The sequence below is a fragment of the Balaenoptera physalus genome (genome assembly GCF_965194825.1).
Source record: "Balaenoptera physalus genome assembly, chromosome: 4".
NCBI classification, from domain to species: domain Eukaryota; kingdom Metazoa; phylum Chordata; class Mammalia; order Artiodactyla; family Balaenopteridae; genus Balaenoptera; species Balaenoptera physalus.
In genome coordinates, this window is record NC_138891.1 from 14531135 (window position 1) to 14550797 (window position 19663).

The window sequence follows — 19663 nt, forward strand, 5'->3', positions numbered from 1 at the left end:
GTCTTTTGTCTCCTTAGGTAGGTTTATTCCTAGATATTTTATTCTTTTTGTTGCAATGGTAAATGGGAGTGTTTTCTTAATTTCACTTTCAGATTTTTCGTCATTAGTGTATAGAAATGCAAGAGATTTCTGTGCATTAATTTTGTATCCTGCTACTTTACCAAATTCATTGATTAGCTCTAGGAGTTTTCTGGTAGCATCTTTGGGATTCTCTATGTATAGTATCATTTCATCTGAAACAGTGACAGCTTTACTTGTTATTTTTCGATTTGGATTCCTTTTATTTCTTTTTCTTCTATGATTGCTATGGCTAAAACTTCCAAAACTATGTTGAATAATAGTGGTGAGAGTGGGCAACCTTGTCTTGTTCCTGATCTTAGTGGAAATGGTTTCAGTTTTTCACCATTGACGACTATGTTGGCTGTGGGTTTGTCATATATGGCCTTTATTATGTTGAGGAAAATTCCCTCTATGTCTACTTTCTGCAGGGCTTTTATCATAAATGGGTGTTGAATTTTGTTGAAAGCTTTCTCTGCATCTATTGAGATCATCATATGGTTTTTCTCCTTCATTTTGTTAACATGGTGTATCACGTTGATTGATTTGCGTATATTGAAGAATCCTTGCATTCCTGGGATAAACCCCACTTGATCATGGTGTATGATCCTTTTAATGTGCTGTTGGATTCTGTTTGCTAGTATTTTGTTGAGGAGTTTTGCATCTATGTTCATCAGTGATATTGGCCTGTAGTTTTCTTTCTTTGTGACATCTTTGTCTGGTTTTGGTATCAGGGTGATGGTGGCCTCATAGAAGGGGTTTGGGAGTGTTCCTCCCTCTGTTATAGTTTGGAAGAGTTTGAGAAGGATAGGTTTTAGCTCTTCTCTAAATGTTTGATAGAATTCGCCTGTGAAGCCATCTGGTCCTGGGCTTTTGTTTGTTGGAAGGTTTTTAATCACAGTTTCAATTTCAGTGCTTGTGATTGGTCTGTTCATATTTTCTATTTATTCCTGGTTCAGTCTCTGCTGGTTGTGCATTTCTAAGAATTTGTCCATTTCTTCCAGGTTGCCCATTTTATTGGCATAGAATTGCTTGTAGTAATCTCTCATGATCCTTTGTATTTCTGCAGTGTCAGTGGTTACTTCTCCTTTTTCATTTCTAATTCTATTGATTTGAGTCCTCTCCCTCTTTTTCTTGATGAGTCTGGCTAACGGTTTATCAATTTTGTTTATCTTCTCAACGAACCAGCTTTTAGTTTTATTGATCTTTGTTATTGTTTCCTTCATTTCTTTTTCATTTATTTCTGATCTGATCTTTATGATTTCTTTCTTCCTCCTAGCTTTGGGGTTTTTTTGTTCTTCTTTCTCTAATTGCTTTAGGTGCAAGGTTAGGTTGTTTATTTGAGATGTTTCCTGTTTCTTGATGTAGGCTTGCATTGCTATAAACTTCCCTCTTAGAACTGCTTTTGCTGCATCCCATAGGTTTTGGGTCGTCGTGTCTCCATTGTCATTGTCTCTAGGTATTTTTTGACTTCCCCTTTGATTTCTTCAGTGATCACTTCGTTATTAAGTAGTGTATTGTGTAGCCTCCATGTGTTTGTATTTTTTACAGATCTTTTCCTGTAATTGATATCTAGTGTCATAGCGCTGTGGTCGGAAAAGATACTTGATATGATTTCAATTTTCTTAAATTTACCAAGGCTGGATTTGTGACCCAAGATATGATCTATCCTGGAGAATGTTCCATGAGCACTTGAGAAAAATGTATATTCTGTTGTTTTGGGGTGGAATGTCCTACAAATATCAATTAAATCCATCTTGTTTAATGTATCATTTAAAGCTTGTGTTTCCTTATTTATTTTCATTTTGGATGATCTGTCCATTGGTGAAAGTGGGGTGTTAAAGTCCCCTACTATGATTGTGTTGCTGTCGATATCCCCTTTTATGGCTGTTAGTATTTGCCTTATGTATTGAGGTGCTCCTATGTTGGGTGCATAAATATTTACAATTGTTATACCTTCCTCTTGGATCGATCCCTTGATCATTATATAGTGTCCTTCTTTGTCTCTTGTAATAGTCTTTATTTTAAAGTCTATTTTGTCTGATATGAGAATTGCTACTCCAGCTTTCTTTTTATTTCCATTTGCATGGAATATCTTTTTCCATCCCCTCACTTTCAGTCTGTATGTGTCTCTAGGTCTGAAGTGGGTCTCTTGTAGACAGCATATATATAGGTCTTGTTTTTGTATCCATTCAGCCAGTCTGTGTCTTTTGGTGGGAGCATTTAATCCATTTACATTTAAGGTAATTATCGATATGTATGTTCCTATTGCCATTTTCTTAAATGTTTTGGGTTTGTTATTGTAGGTGTTTTCCTTCTCCTGTGTTTCTTGCCTAGAAAAGTTCCTTTAGCATTTGTTGGAAAGCTGGTTTGGTGCTGCTGAACTCTCTCAGCTTTTGCTTGTCTGTAAGGGTTTTAATTTCTCCATCAAATCTGAATGAGATCCTTGCTGGGTAGAGTAGCTTTGGTTGTAGGTTTTTCTCCTTCATCACTTTAAGTATATCCTGCCACTCCCTTCTGGCTTGCAGAGTTTCTGCTGAAAGATCAGCGGTTAACCTTATGGGGATTCCCTTGTGTTTTACTTGTTGTTTTTCCCTTGCTGCTTTTAATATGTATTCTTTATATTTAATTTTTGATAGTTTGATTAATATGTGTCTTGGCATGTTTCTCCTTGGATTTATCCTGCATGAGACTCTCTGTGCATCCAGGACTTGATTAATTATTTCCTTTCCCATATTGGGGAAGTTTTCAACTATAATCTCTTCATATATTTTCTCAGTCCCTTTATTTTTCTCTTCTTCTTCTGGGACCCCTATAATTCGAATGTTGTTGACTTTAATGTTGTCCCAGAGGTCTCTGAGACTGTCCTCAGTTCTTTTCATTCTTTTTTCTTTATTCTGCTCTGCAGTAGTTATTTCCACTATTTTATCTTCCAGGTCACTTATCCGTTCTTCTGCCTCAGTTATTCTGCTACTGATCCTGTCTAGAGTATTTTTAATTTCATTTATTGTGTTGTTCATCATTGGTTCCTCTTTAGTTCTTCTACGTCCTTGTTAAATGTTTCTTGCATTTTGTCTATTCTATTTCCAAGATTTTGGATCATCCTTACTATCATTATTCTGAATTCTTTTTCAGGTAGACTGTCTATTTCCTCTTCATTTGTTAGGTCTGGTGTGTTTTGACCCTGCTCCTTCATCTGCTGTGTGTTTTTCTGTCTTCTCATTTTGCTTATCTTACTGTGTTTGGGGTCTCCTTTTCACAAGCTGCAGGTTCGTAGTTCCCGTTGTTTTTGGTATCTGTCCCCAGTGGCTAAGGTTGGTTCAGTGGGTTGTGTAGGCTTCCTGGTGGAGGGGACTAGTGCCTGTGTTCTGGTGGATGAGGCTGGATCTTATCTTTCTGGTGGGCACGTCCATGTCTGGTGGTGTGTTTTGGGGTGTCTGTGGCCTTATTATGATTTTAGGCAGCCTCTCTGCTAATGGATGGGGCTGTGTTCCTGTCTTGCTAGTTGTTTGGCATAGGGTGTCCAGCACTGTAGCTTGCTGGTCGTTGAGCAAAGCTGGGTCTTGATGTTGAGATGGAGCTCTCTGAGAGATTTTTGCCATTTGGTATTACGTGGAGCTAGGGGGTCTCTTGTGGACCAGTGTCCTGAAGTTGGCTCTCCCACCTCAGAGGCACAGCCCTGATGCCTGGCTGGAGCACCAAGAGCCTTTCATCCACACAGCTCAAAATAAAAGAGAGAAAAAATAGAAAGAAAGAAAGAGGATAAAATAAAATAAAATAAAGCTATTATAATAAAAAATAAGAAAAAAAATTATTTAAAAACTGTATTACAAAAAAAATTTTTTTTAATTTTTAAAAATAAATTTATTAATTTTTTATAATAAAAAAGAAAAAAGTTATTTAAAAATAGTATTAAGAAAAAAATTTTTAATTTTTTAAAAAAAGTATGAAAAAACTTATTAAGAAAACATTTTTTTAATTTTTAAAAATAGAAAATAAGGAAATAATTATTAAGAAAACATTTATTAAGAAAAAAAAAATTTTTTAAGTAAAAAAAAAAAAACAAAAAAAACCCAGATGGACCGAACCCTAGGTCAAATGGTGAAAGCAAAGCTATACAGACAAAATCTCACCCAGAAGCATAAACACATACACTCACAAAAAAAGGAAAAGGGGAAAAATTAATATATCCTGCTCCCAAAGTCCACCTCCTGAATTTGGGATGATTCGTTGTCTATTCAGGTATTCAACAGATGCAGGTACATCAAGTTATTTGTGGAGCTTTAATCCGCTGCTTCTGAGGCTGCTGGGAGAAATTTCCCTTTCTCTTCTTTGTTCATACACCTCCCAGGGTTCAGCTTTGGATTTGGACCCGCCTCTGCCTGTAGGTCGCCTGAGGGCGTCTGTTCTTCGCTCACACAGGACGGGGTTAAAGGAGCAGCTGCTCTGGGGGCTCTGGCTCACTCAGGCCGGGGGCAGGGAGGGGTACGGATGCGGGGCGAGCCTGCAGCGGCAGAGGCCGACGTGACGTTGCAGCAGCCTGAGGCGCCGTGTGTTCTCCCAGGGAAGTTGTCCCCAGATCTCGGCAGCCTGGTCGTGGCGGGCTGCACAGGCTCCCGGGAGGGGCGGTGTGGAGAGTGACCTGTGCTCGCACACAGGCTTCTTGGTGGCAGCAGCAGCAGCCTTAATGTCTCATGCCCGTCTCTGGGGTCCGCGCTGAGAGCTGCGGCTCGCACCCGTCTCTGGAGCTCGTTTAGGCAGCGCTCTGAATCCCCTCTCCTTGCGCACCGCAAAACAAAGAGGCAAGAAAAAGTCTCTTGCCTCTTCGGCAGCTGCAGACTTTTTCCCGGACTCCCTCCTGGCTAGCTGTGGTGTGCTAACCCCTTCAGGCTGTGTTCACGCCGCCAACCCCAGTCCTCACCCTGCGATCCGACCAAAGCCCGAGCCTCAGCTCCCGACCCACGCCCGCCCCGGCGGGTGAGCAGACAAGCCTCTTGGGCTGGTGAGTGCTGCTCGGCGCTGATCCTCTGTGCGGGAGTCTCTCCGCTTTGCCCTCCGCACCCCTGTGGCTGCGCTCTCCTCTGTGGCTCCGAAGCTTCCCCCCTCTGCCACCCACAGTCTCCGCCCGTGAAGGGGCTTCCTAGTGTGTGGAAACATTTCCTCCTTCACATCTCCCTCTCACTGGTGCAGGTCCCATCCCTATTCTTTTGTCTCTGTTATTTCTTTTTTCTTTTGCCCTACCCAAGTACGTGGGGAGTTTCTTGCCTTTTGGGAGGTCTGACGTCTTCTGCCAGCGTTCAGTGGGTGTTCTGTAGGAGCAGTTCCACGTGTAGATGTATTTCTAATGTATCTGTGGGAAGGAAGGTGATCTCCGTGTCTTACTCTTCCGCCATCTTGCCCCCTCAAGCCAAAGAAAGCATCTGAAAAGATGTTTTATCAAGCCAGGTTTCTCTAACAACTGTGTATGCAATAAAAGAGCCCATTTTGGCCATTTTCAGGCCAAGATTTTCTTTTAATCCCCAATTAAGTAAGTACTTGTATGTGTAAGTTTTTTACATACATAAAACTGGCTGAAGTTGTTAGTTGGAGGTCGGCTTTCTGAGGCCCCTCGTTTTTCTATTTGAGAGGCTGTATTTCCCATTTTAAAGTTGAATTTGTCAGGGATAAAATTTACTAATGAAATTATATGGTGGCCAGTGTGCTGCTTGTGAGCTTAACTCCTCTAGGCATCACCCTAGAGTCATTTCGGGCCTCTTACATGTCTTGTTACTCCCTTTGGTGGTCTAAGACCACTGTGAGTGCTTGGCTCACTGAATGGCCAATTCTCTTTTTTTATTTTTTAACATCTTTATTGGAGTATAATTGCTTTACAATGCTGTGTTAGTTTCTGCTATGTAACAAAGTGAATCAGCTATATATGTACATATATCCGCATATCTCCTCCCTCTTGCGTCTCCCTCCCACCCTCCCTATCTCACCCCTCTAGGTGGTCACAAAGCACCAAGCTGATCTCCCTGTGTTATGCGGCTGCTTCCCACTAGCTAGCTATTTTATGTTTGGTAGTGTATATATGTCAATGCAACTGTCTCACTTCGTCCCAGCTTACCCTTCCCTGCCCCCGTGTCCTCAAGTCCATTCTCTACATCTGTGTCTTTATTCCTGTCCTAACCCTAGGTTCATCAGAACCTTTTTTTTTTTCAGATTCCATATATATGTGTTAGCATACGGTATTTGTTTTTCTCTTTCTGACTTACTTCACTCGTATGACAGACTCTAGGTCCATCCACCTCACTACAAATAACTCCATTTCGTTTCCTTTTATGGCTGAGTAATATTCCATTGTATCTATGTGCCACATCGTCTTTATCCATTCACCTGTCGATGGACACTTAGGTTACTTCCATGTCCTGGCTATTGTAAATAGAGCTGCAATGAACATTGTGGTACATGACTCTTTTTGAATTATGGTTTTCTCAGGGTATATGCCCAGTAGTGGGATTGCTGGGTCGTATGGTAGTTCTATTTGTAGTTTTTTAAGGAACCTGCATACCTGTTTACCATAGTGGCTGTCCCAATTACATTCCCACCAACAGTGCAAGAGTGTTCCCTTTTCTCCACACCCTCTCCAGCATTTATTGTTTGTAGATTTTTTTGATGATGGCCATTCTGACCAGTGTGAGGTGATACCTCATTGAAGTTTTGATTTGTATTTCTCTAATGATTAATGATGTTGAGCATCCTTTCATGTGTTTGTTGGCAATCTGTATATCTTCTTCGGAGAAATGTCTGTTTAGGTCTTCTGCCCATTTTTGGATTGTATTGTTTGGTTTTTTGATATTGAGCTGCATGAGCTGCTTGTATATTTTGGAGATTAGTCCTTTGTCAGCTGCTTCATTTGCAAATATTTTCTCTCATTCTGAGGGTTGTCTCTTCATCTTGTTTATGGTTTCCTTTGCTATGCAAAAAGTTTCATTAGGTCTGAATGAACACTTCTTATTTTTTCTTTTCAAAGGTATTTTTTTCAATTTGTTTATTTTATTTACTATTTTTATTTTTGGCTGTGCTGGGTCTTTGTTGCTGTGCGCGGGCTTTCTCTAGTTGAGGTGAGCGGGCGCTACTCTTCATTGTGGTGCGCGGGCTTCTCATTGCAGTGGCTTCTCTTGTTGCAGAGCACGGGCTCTAGGCGCCCGGGCTTCAGGAGCTGTGGCTCGCGGGCTCTGGAGTGCAGGCTCAGTAGTTGTGGCACATGGGCTTAGTTGCTCCACAGCATGTGACATCTTTCGAGACCAGGGCTCGAACCTGTGTCCCCTGCATTCGCAGATGGATTCTTAACTACTGCACCACCAGAGAAGCCCCTGAATGGCTAATTCTTATACATCATCCCCAGATGAGCAAGTCTTTTAAATAATGAGTGGGTCTATGGAACCACTGTACAGTATGAGGACTCTGCCTCCACCACTCCAGGAAATTTCTCAGTCTCCTGCGAAAGCCATAACCAACCGGGAGGAATCTTGTCCCTCTTCTTTGGAGTAAAGCTCTCATGTAATATCTTTACTTTTATCCCAACAAATTCTATTAAGTCAGCTGAATTGAGGAAAGGCCTCAGATCATCCTCTCACCCAATCACTCAGTCAAGACCACTCATTGTCATTCAACTGAGCAAACCCCAGTGTCTTCCAACCAGCACCCCCGCAGTATCCTTCAACTAAATGGGTACTTTCCCAGTATCTTTCATCTGCCCCCTCCAGTAGCTTTCAACGAGGTGGGGTACCGCCCCTCTCCCAGTATCTTTCAACTGCAGGACCAGGTACCTGATATATACCGCCAGATAAAACTCAAGATCATCAACCAATATGAGAAATCTGAGAACCAGAAGAGATTCATCCAAATTTGTCTGGATTCTCTGAGGAGGTGGATGGGCACAAGAGGCCTCTGCTGGTACCAAGGCTCTGATTCCTTGTAGTGTTCAGGTGAAGGAGAGAAGTCTGCTCTGAGTCCCTTTGTTGATCACCAAAACAGTCAACTGATAAAAATGTGAGATTTGTGAGTTAAGTTTTATTTGGGGAAAAATGAGGACTATGGCCCAGAAGACAGCATTTCAAATAGCTCTGAGGAACTTCTCTGAAGAGGTAGTGGGGAGGTCAGTATATGTGTGATTTTGGTGAAGGGGGATACATGCAATCAAGCACACATTTGGCAGAAGGTTGCTGCTGGTCATGGGGAGCAGATGTCTCTGTTAATGATTTCAGTGTTTTTCCCGATATGAGAAGATGCAAGAAATTGGGCCCATAAAATATTTTCCTAAAAATGTCTAACTCTCTGAAGGCCTGTTCTGTCAGTTTTTTCCAGAGCACAGAGTGCCCCATTCCTGTTCTTCACCCTGAACTCCTTTCAGGGGGTGTAGAAGATCACGACTGCAGTGGCTAGTGACCTAATCCTTGTAGAGGCAGATGGTAAGTGACAATTATTAGTTGGCACTTTCAGTGTAACAGGGGCAAAACTCAGAAATACTTGAATCAACAACTTTTACTCTCTCATCATTTTCCCACTTATGCCTCATTTGCCAAGGTACAGGCTGAACAGGTTTGAGGATGGGAAAGAAAGAGAAACATTTTACCCTTTTACCTCTCCCAAACTCACTTCCACCGCTACCCAAACACTTTAAATGTTATTCTCTCCCAAAATTCAGTAGGCATTTTCCTTTTAGACATATTTTTTCTTATTATAAAAGCAACAAATGTTTATGTCAAAGACTTTTAAAAAGACAGAAAAGAAAAAGGGAGAGGAGAAAGTAAAGAAAAGCCACTTTAACCCACTACCCAGAGATAACAGCAGCTGGATGTTTTCCTGTATCTTCAAAGTTTTTAAATGCACATTTAATAGAAAGTGAGTACATTCTGTATATACTACTTCAAATTAGAAATTTTATTCACTAATGATAGCAATTTTCCAATGACGGGTTACATTCATTTTAACCTAAATGAGTACTTCTCAAAATTTCTTCCACAACACTATTTCTGTGGGCAGTTAATATACAGTTAGAAAAAAAAAATGGGAGGAAGGTTATGATCAAATACATTTGGGAACTGGGAAATGCTGCATTAAGTGTAGTTAAACAGGCTTCTTTAACTCAGGGCTTCCAAGTGTCTTTAATATGCTGGTGGGTGTTATAAATCTTCAGGATGAGGGCTAGAGTATGGATTATTTCTCAATTTGTTGAACTCTTTTCTCCTCTAAGAATTGCATAAAACTTTTATTCCAGCACACATTCTGGGAAATGCTGGCTAAAATTACTAGGAGCAGAAATCAAACCCTCTCATTTCTCATGGACATTTAAGGCACAATTTTCCCATTCCTAAAGAACTTCATAAAAATTTGTTGCAAATAAATTACTTGGAAAAATTCTAACTGAACTTCCCTGTAGTTACTCTTAATATTATTTTGCCTTACTAAGTATAATTCAATGGACAACATTTAATTTTAAGGAAAACAGTGGTGATATATTATTGGTTGTGAATAGGTGCTCTATTGGGGAAAAATAACCAACGTGAACATTCTTTATTAGAATAAGGGTTTGTTTTTTTTTTTGCTTTATTTGTTTTCTATAAAGAATTTATTTTTTCAAGTGCAGTTTTAGGTTCACAGCAAAACAGAGAGAAAGGCACAGAGATTTCCCATATACCGCCTGCATCTACACATGCATAGCCTCTCATTACCAGAGTGATACATTTGTTACCGCTGATGAACCTGTACTGATGTGTTATAATCACAAGAGTAAGGTTTTAAAAACTTTTGGTAAAGCTTGCTTACATTGTTCTTCTCAGCACAAGTCTATTCTGTGTAGCACTAATGTCCACAGGCATCATAGTCAGAATGTTCTATCCATATGAAAAATTCTAATCTCAAACTTACTCATTGACTCATTGCTGGTATATAGTAGCCCATGGTGCAAAATTTTATTTTCATCTTGTCCTAACTTCACAGTATACCTGGAGTTATATACTTGGTGTTATTTTTATATCGTGTCATGAGATCCTTGGGAAAAATGGTGGGCAGGACAAACTTCAGAAGGCTGACCATTCCCAGCCCCCTTCTGAGACACTTCTTCTAAGTCAAAGGTGGCCAAAGCCAATTAGCTCAGAGGAGAGAATCTAATCCTAAGAGACTCCCACTAGAGGACAGTGATCACCTGAAGCAATCCCATTTGGAGAGCTGGTCAGTGAGCTGATGATACCAGTGGGCCCACAGGGCAAAATGGAGGTAGAGGGAGTAGCAGAATCACACAAGCAGGTGCAAAACTGAGGTAAAAGATACAGGAAGCCATTTTTGGAGACTTCTGGGGCCTAAATGACCTCTAGGGCCCATGAGTCCTCATTACCATGTCACCTGAGGTTTGGCTGTGCAGTTTTCCCTGAATGAGGCTGGCTAGAGGGTTGAGATTCTTGTTTTGCTACTTTCCTCAGGTATTTTCACAATGAATTCACCTTGAGCAATAATGAGTAAGACTGTTCCTTTTGATGAGAAGAGCCCAGATCAACACAGCTGGAAAACACAGCAGGAAAAAATGGTGACTCCTCTTTCTTCTTACAACTGCCTTAATGAAACACCTGTCCCAACTGCCAGGAGGGAAAGGGGATGCCTCCCGATGTCTGCATCTTATCCACTGGAAGTACTCTAGAGTTTCAGATCTTTAGCTTAAGGGTTGCAATAGGTGGACGGGCTTTAGCATGTCTGTGAATCCCCTGATAGTGTATGTAATTTTTTGCCTATGTACAAATAGGGGTGAGGTACCATTCATAACTTTCTTTAGACTCTCAAAGGTGTCCCTAATGCAAAAATGGTTATAGATAGAAAAATCTAAGCCTGCTTGTTTTGGATCCATGGGATTTTTCTATAGATCAAATATCTTGACTCTCTGTATTAAAATATTATGGTTTCTTGTAATTTCTCTGAATCCATTCTGCATAATTAAGTTTTATTTTCCTTGGATCTCTCCCAGCTTGACATTAATACTTTCATCTTAAAAGAAATGGAGAAGTGTCTCTATCTGATGCATAAATAAATAGCATTGAAAAAAGTGTACAAAGAGTCAAAAATATCATTTTAAGTTGTAAAGTGACATCTTTTTCTGGTTTCATAATGTCTCATGCCAAGGCTTTCAAGCTGAAACTACATCGACCTATAAAACTGTCAGCTGTGCTCGTTCTGTCTCCTTTCTTCTTGCTCAGGTATATACTCTCTTTCTCTCTCACCCACCAAATGTAATTCAAAATTCCAGGGGCTGCAGGAAGAAAAGGGGAGAGCTCGTGAAGTCACACTGATAATGAATAAAAGAATGAAAGTCTTCGAAAATGCCAAAAAACCCAGCTGAAGCCAAACAAAATTATTTCATCATAGTGTTGAAATCTACCCATAAGGAGAAAGGAGAGAGCCAGTGAAGTCAGTTTCTTTAGATGAATACAAGAATAAAAATCATTGAAAATGCCAAAAACACAAAAGCTAAAAAATAAAACACTCTCTCATGAATGTGTTAAAATCTACCCATAAAAGAAGACATTTTTAATTGAAATTAATTATTTTGGCCTTGAGATAATGATTCCATATACTGAGACAGCAAAGCAGACTAAGGTTATGACCTCAACTTAATGGAGAGAAAAGGGAAACATGGAATCAGTATAGCCCATGGATGCTCAGTGAGGTGGTAGCTCTGCTGGGCCTGGGACTCAGAGTGTCCCTTTCCCAGGACCATGATTGGATCAATGACCCACATACTCTCCATGCTTGGTGCCCATGAGAGGAAGGTCAGATAGATAGTAGTGGAGTAGGTGATTTGAAATAAATGGTTAAGTAAAAAAGGGCACACACAAGAGCTCATGGTCTCACAGATTGGTCCCTGTTGAATAGTCTAGAAATGTAAATCCTTGGAAAGCTCCAGTGATGGCTTCCAAACACTACTTTTACTTCTTTCCCTTTGGATCAAGGACAGGGCTAGTCTTCATTTTTTTAAAGATGTTTATGTTTTAATCCTGGCCTATTAACTTTTGTTTGGAAAATGTAATCACTTTGCTTAGAGAACAGGAGTAAATAGAAATTTTCAGTGAGAATTTTAAAAGTGGGTAATGTTTCAATTTAAAAAATACACACACATATAAATACAACAATGGGTTTATTGTTGAATTCTCTTGACAATGTGCAGGACAAAAATAATCTTGTCAAGAAACCTAAAACATATTATTCCCATTTTTCTTTCTTTTAAAACATTTTAAAATGTAACAAGCATACTGAAATGTGCCTAAAACGTCATTGTTGAGTGGTATTCCATTGTGAGACTATACCACAGGTTGTTTATCCGTTTTCCTGTTAATGGACATTGGGTTGTTTCCACAAGGCTATTATAAGGAATGCTACTTGCTATGAACATTCTCATATGTTTTTGGTGCAAATGTCATGTGTTTTTGTGGGGTATATACCTAGGGATGGATTGCTGGGTCATTAAAGTATGTGTATCTTTAGCTTTATTAAATACTGCCAAACTTTTTCCAAAGTAGTTATACCATGCTTCGACAATTCTAATTTTAATTATTATAATGGTGTGCCCAAGTCATGTGGTTAAGGACTGCACCTGGTTTTCCTGGCAAGAATAAGTTGGTAAATCGGTTTGGGAACAATTCTGTTTGCCAGCTCTTGTTTTCCTTGATTAAATTTCCCCCATTGATACACTATTTCAGACATTATTTTTCTTGACTTTGCCATGATAATACAGTCATTTTTAAATCACCCTTTGACCTGTATCAATATAGCTATGTAAGATGAGATTAGGGGACCCAGAAGAAAGCCAATACCAGGGAAACAATTTGCATAGGACATAATTTCCCTTAGGCTTAAAGCATCTATATTAAATCTTCTGTGATGTGCAGTACAATCTATTTTTTAATTCTTTTTTTAAGTCTATTTAAGTGATGCCAAAGTAACAGAATGATTTAACACAGTTAAATGCCAAACTGGGATTTTAAATACCAATGTTTTCTTCTTTAAAGTTGGATCCCTCCAGGATATTATGAGGATGCAAGCGTCTTCACGGCAGTCTGTCACCTTGTGGCTCCAGAAATTGAAAGTTCATCATGTTCATGGATCAGTACCAGTTTTACTTATTAATACTTTTAGTGTCTGCCTATAAATCAGACACAAAGTAAAGGGCTTTTAAAAATAGCCTACTCAGTCTTCTCAGGTTTGATATACTCTGCTAAAAAGAATTGTTGATATCAGCATCTCCCTCCTTTCCCTTGCTGGCTTCTCTCTGAATATGGGATGCACCTGTGCTGGATCCAGGTCCATCAAGATCTCCAAAGATTTACCATCACTGGTCTTTGTTTCTGCAAAACTCTTGTAAAAATCATTTTATTCTTTCATCCAAGGATGGGCTCCAATAATTCAAAATTGGGAGCCAGAGTTTGGCTTGTGGCTAAGTTTTGTTTCATTTTACCTAAGCACTGAGCAATAAAGAGATCTCACATTAAGTGAAGTAAATCATTTGCATGCTCAAAGTGAAGTCAAAGATAGTTTGGTTTGTGACAATTGTGACAATTATACAGTATTAAGGGTTTGGGGGAACACATGGGCACCAATATATTTTATGAATTTGTCATTTTATATAAAATAAATGATACAATCCCTGACCTTAGGGAGATTGAAATATAATTCAGGAGATTATACATATATAATGGAAGTAACTGAAGAGCAAGTGTTTGGATGTACAACACAGTAAAACAGGACTTTAGGAATTCAGTCAAGGACTAACTCCACAAAGTCAGGTACTGAAGAAAGGACCAGAAGAGAGTTTGAAGAAAGTTAGTCAGGGAAAGAGCAGGGTGAGGAAAAGCACCCATGAGACATGATGATGGCATGTGAAGATGGCAGAGAGGCTGGATTAATATGGCCAGATCATGGCTGGGAGCTCTGAGAAATGTGCTGGCTACCTAGGTGTGGAGACCCATCCACAGGGAGTTTTATGGGCCAGGTGGAGAAGTGGCAAAGAGGTGCCACTGAATATTCTTAAACATGACAGAATAGTGATGGGAGTGACTTCTGGAAAGATGGACCCATCATGATTAATATCAGGGCATGGACAGGCAAGGGGAAATATTCTGGCCTCACTGAAAGAGAACTGGTTAAAGACGTTCGTTGCCACACGCAGTTGAGCAGATGGTGATCATGATATAAATGGCACCCAGCAGAGCTATGTGTGTATAACCTGAAAGATGTTTTGTTTGGGGACAGTGAAGTCTGGGAGAGTAAAAAGCCATCTCATATTCCGTGGAAATCATAGTATTAGAGTCTTATAAAGTGCCCCCCCCAATCAACAGAACTATATATGCGCATTAGAGCTTGATATATACACTAACATTAACAAGTATATTATTTGATTTCCATACAAACGTTAGTCCCAGAATGTTCACAAAAGCATTACCCACAGTAGTCCAAGACTGGAAACAACTGCAAAGCCCATCAGGTAAATGGGAAAGAAACTGGAGCACATCTACCAGTGCTGTAGCACTCTGCAATAAAGGGGAATGAGTGAGTGATACACGCACAACCGGATATGTTTCACAGACATTATGCTGAGTAAAAAGAAGCCACACAAAAGCAGTATGCACTGTATGATTTCATTCATACAAAAAGAAAATGCATACTGATCTATAGAGACAGAAAGCAGATCAGAAGCGACCTGCAGGCCAGGGACTGCAAAGGTGCATAAGGAAACTTTTGAGAGTGAGGGAGAAGTTCTTTATCATTATTGTGGTGGTTTCAGGAGTGTATCTGTTACAAAGTCATTGAATTATACACTTTAAATATGTGCAGTTTACTGTACATAAATCATAACACAATAAGTTCAATTAAAGAGAGAAGCTAAAGTTCCAAATATTTTCTTTCAAAAATTATAATTTTAGAGTTAAGTTATTAGTTAGAGGTGACTTCTTAGTTTTTAATCCTTCAAAGTATTTTTAAAAGATTTCTATGTTCTAATTCTTGCCTATTTACAAATTTGTTTGAAAATGTAATCTAGCTCCTTTGGAGAATGAGAGAAAACAGATATTAGTATGAGTCAGGAAATCAAAAGCAATTGAATTATGAGAATTAAAAAATTATTTTCCCACTCACATTACCTGATTTTGCATTTTAAAATGCAAATACATTTAGAAATCTTGTAAAAAAGTTATTGTTGTTACTTCTCCTGATCTTTTCCTGATGTCATAGATAATTCAAGTTGACTCAATAAACTGGATCATTTCCCAACTAGTTTTTCTCCTATTAGGTATTTGTTGAGTCGGCAGAAAAATCCATCCTGGTTTAGCTCCAGCAAATGAAAAGACAGCTTGTGACACACTTGTCACAGGAACCAGGGAAGTTGAAGGGTGACAGGCAAACTTTAAAGGGCCTCCTTTACATGGGGTGGCAGTGGCTTTCTTTCTTTATGATAATCTTTTCTTTTTCTCCATGGAGGATGAGCCAATTACAGTCATAGCTCAACAGGAAGCGGTTCTTACACCTTTGATCATAACGATATTAATCACCATCCTGCTAGTGATTCTCTGTGACTTGGTCACATCAATTATTAATTTGTAGTGTGAGTTTGTCTTTTCTTACTGAAATGCTGGCCAGACAGATTGGTATACAGTGGAATGGAGGCTGAGCAAGGGGGCTGTCACTTCACCATTATGAATATCAGACCCTTGTTTGGAAAAAAAAATTACAGCTTGGAAAATGTTTTGCTTTTATACATTCAGCTGATACCATCCAGGACTTGAGTCTTAAACATTTTAAACATACTATTGGTAGGGTCTATCATAATGCATTTAGAGCAGTGGTTCTCAACCTTGGTCGCATTTGTGAATCACCTGAGGAGCTTTTTAAAAATGTCAAAGCTGGGCCCCACTCCCAGAGATTCTGACTTAATTGTTCTGGGATGAGGCCCAGGAAAAGGTATTTTTAAAAAGCACCCCAGGTGTTTCAAACGTGCAGTCAAGACGGCGGTGCACTACTGATTTAGAGGTGGGACAGTGCTTTTTAAATGTTCTTAACAAATGAAATACATATAAGTTTTTATAGTCCACGTTAATTCAAAAAGGCTTTAAAATGGGTTCCAGAAATATATTCATCCAAAGATTTTTTAAATTCTGAAAATTATAATTAAATAAATGGAAATTAAAACAAGAATGAGGTACCATAGTTCCCTTTTGGTAAAGATTTTAACAATTGATGATATCCAGTGATGTTGGGAATACATGGAAATGGTAATGCTGATACAATATATAGGCATGTTAATTGGTGCCAGTTTCCTGGAGGGCAATTTAGCAACATCTATCAAATTTTACAAGTTTGTACCAACTGGTCTCTCAATTTCACTCCTAGGAATTTACTTGCAAAATTTCACCCAGATATAGGTTTAGGAACATTCATTGCAAAATTTTTTATAATAGTGAAAGCCTGGAGAAGACCACTGTCCATCATTCAGGGGACCAGTTAAGTAAATTTTGATACATTAACAAGATAGAATATTATGGAGACATTTAAAAAGAAGTACTCCCTCTATATATGCTGATACCAAAAGATCTCCCAGATATATTATTAGGTGAAAAAGAGGGTGCAGAAAATTATGTACAGTATGATCTCTTTTGTGTAAATTTAAATAAATGTAATTTAAAATAAATGCTCACAGGGACTTCCCTGGTGGTCCAGTGGCTAAGACTCTGCTCTACCAATGCGGGGGGCCTGGGTTCGATCCCTGGTCAGGGAACTAGATCCCACATGCCGCAACTAAGTGTTCGCATGCTGCGACCAAAGATCCTGCATACCACAACAAAGATCCAGCACAGGGCAACAAAGATCTCGGGTGCCGCAACTAAGACCTGGCACAGCTAAATAAATAAATAAATATTTTTTAAAAAAGCTTCACTAAAATCATAAATAAATAAATAAACAAATAAATAAATAAATGCTCACAGGTACACTTTCTTTTTTCCTTGAAGCAAACGTGGTTATCTTTGGGAAAATGGACTTTAGTAGAAGTGAGAAGCTTTTATTTTTATTTTGTACCTTTCTGTACAGTTTGAATTTTCTAACCAATTACATATAGAGTAATTTTATATATATATATATATATATATATACACACACAGGTATACATATGTGTATACATATATACATATATATATAAATATATATATATATAGAGAGAGAGAGAGACCACAGAGATATTGTGGATTTGGTTCTAGACCACCTCAATAAAACAAATATTGCAATAAAGTGAGTCACACAAATATTTTGGTTTCCCAGTGCATGTAAAAGTTATGTTTACGTAACTATATATACTGTACTCTATTAAGTGTTCAATAGCATTATGTCTCAAAAAACAATGTACATGTCTTAAGTTAAAAATTCTTTATTGCTAAAAATGCTGGCCATCATCTGAGCCTTCAGCAAGTCATAGTAGTAACATCAAAGAGCACTAATCACAGATCACCATAACAAATGTAATAATAATGAAAATGCTTGAAAGATTGTGCGAATTACCAAAATGTGACACAGAGACACAAAGTGAGCAAATGCTGATGGAAAAATGGCACCAATAGATTTGTTTTGATGCAGGGTTTTCACAAACCTTCAATTTGTGAAAAATGCAATATCTGCAAAGTGCAATAAAAAAAAGGTGTGCCTGTATAAATATGACATATAACTGAGTTTTCTGGGAAGTTAGATAATGTTCCATTTTTTCTTTATAATATAAACTTTTAAAAGTGAGGAAACCAGGAATAAGGATTTTTTAAAAGTTTAAAAAGAAGATAAAAGTATGAGTAATTTGGAATACAAAATACATGTCTTAAGGTCTCTGTGACTGCTGACTGCCACACATTTGGCTCTGATATAACAGCCTATAAAATAAAGGAAACACCATCAAATCAATTACATGACTCATGATGTCTAAAGGATAAAAATGCATTGTAGGGGAAGCCCAGCAATTCATAAAACTTAAGTGAAATTTTTTTTAGGTGGATCTTCAAAAAGAGAATACTGTATGCAATTACAGGGAAACATCCTCAACAGTTACTCACAAAAAGGTCAGAAATATTTATCTATTTTGCAGAAGAGAAAGCAGTTAACAGGGGCTCAGTTATTGGCCCTTTCTACTGAAATAGTGTTCTTAGTTGCAACAAATGGCCTCTTCAACCAATGTTGCTGCTGATCACAGACACGATAGATAGCATTGGCCATGCTGAGCACTGGTGCCAGACTGCCACCTTACTGCCCCCAGAAGCCAAACACCTTCACTGCCACCCTCCCCAGAAAACAGATCCCCTTTGTTCTTTTACAAACCAAAGTATCCTGCGTGACGTTTGATTGGTGGACCTGAAGTCATGTGACTTGTCATAGCTGCAATGAGAGTTGGGAAAGTGGGACAGGTCTCATAATACGGTGTTTCCCTCAGTGTGAGGGAAGGATATGCACATTCACAAGATGCAAGTTGGTCAGGAAAAGGACAAACGCTCACCTAGATTCCAAAGCAGATCCAGGATTAGGGTCAAACAGCTCTCCGTATCTATGATCATGCTTTGCATTTTGCCTCTTGCTTTGCTATCAGGAAGTTCTACTTGCACTTCGTCTTAACTCTAATGTCTTTACCAGTTCCAACACAGATCATACAAACATGTAAACTAATATGAGCTAAAGGTTTGAACATGTCTTCTTTCTATAGCCCCAGATGCTGATGGATGTTTAAACAAATAAAAACTGAAATTAAAATTCAATGCATAATGAAATCTGGAACAGCCCAAATACCTTTCAGCTGGGAAATGGATAAGCAAACTGTGGTACAATATACACTGGTACACAGGAATGAGCTACTGATATATGCATCAACATAGAAGAACCTCAAAAAGCATTATGCTAAGTGAAACAGCCACAATCAAAAGTCTACATGCTGTATGATTCCGTTTATGACATTCTTGCACAGGCAAACCTGGAAGGACAGAAAGTAGATGGGGTGGTTGCTGGGGGTACTGTGGCCGGGGGAAGGGCTTAACTACAAAGGGGCATGGGGGAATTTGGAGGATAACAGACCTGTTCTATATCTTGGTTGTTGCGGTGGTTACATGACTGTACATGCTTGTCAAATCTCTTGGAACTGTACACTAAAAGGGTGAATTTTACAGCATATAAATTATACCTTAATTTTTTAAGTGGGGGAAAAAGTCAATGAAAAATACCTGCATTCACTTTTTCACAAATATTTACTGAGCACCTACTATGTACCAGACACTCTTAAATGACCGTATATTTAAGCAAACTAATTTCAATGTCTGTAATACATTGGAAATGATCTAAATTACTCTCCCAATTCCTTAAACTTGATCTACAGCCAAAAACAATGCATGAAGAACTTTAGCAGTGATGGGAAACCGTGGCAAGTAGTTTCTTTAATCCATAACTGACAAACTATTGAAGTCTGGTGTGAAGACATATTGCAGCCAATGGATCTGACGCCCCCCGAGTACCAATTTAGAAAATCATTTTAGGTGATAATTGGCTCTGCTAAACTCACATTTTTGGT

At 38.8% G+C, this 19663-nt stretch overlaps 1 long non-coding RNA gene across 1 annotated transcript; it reads right to left on the bottom strand.

Annotated features, from left to right (window-relative positions):
* Nucleotides 1–5154: 5154 nt before the first annotated feature.
* On the bottom strand, nucleotides 5155–17238 carry LOC309659514. Its single transcript, XR_014262851.1, has 3 exons — nucleotides 16773–17238; nucleotides 14529–14612; nucleotides 5155–8080 (listed from the first exon to the last, which is right to left on the bottom strand). It is a non-coding gene; the product is annotated as an uncharacterized lncRNA (long non-coding RNA).
* Nucleotides 17239–19663: the final 2425 nt, after the last annotated feature.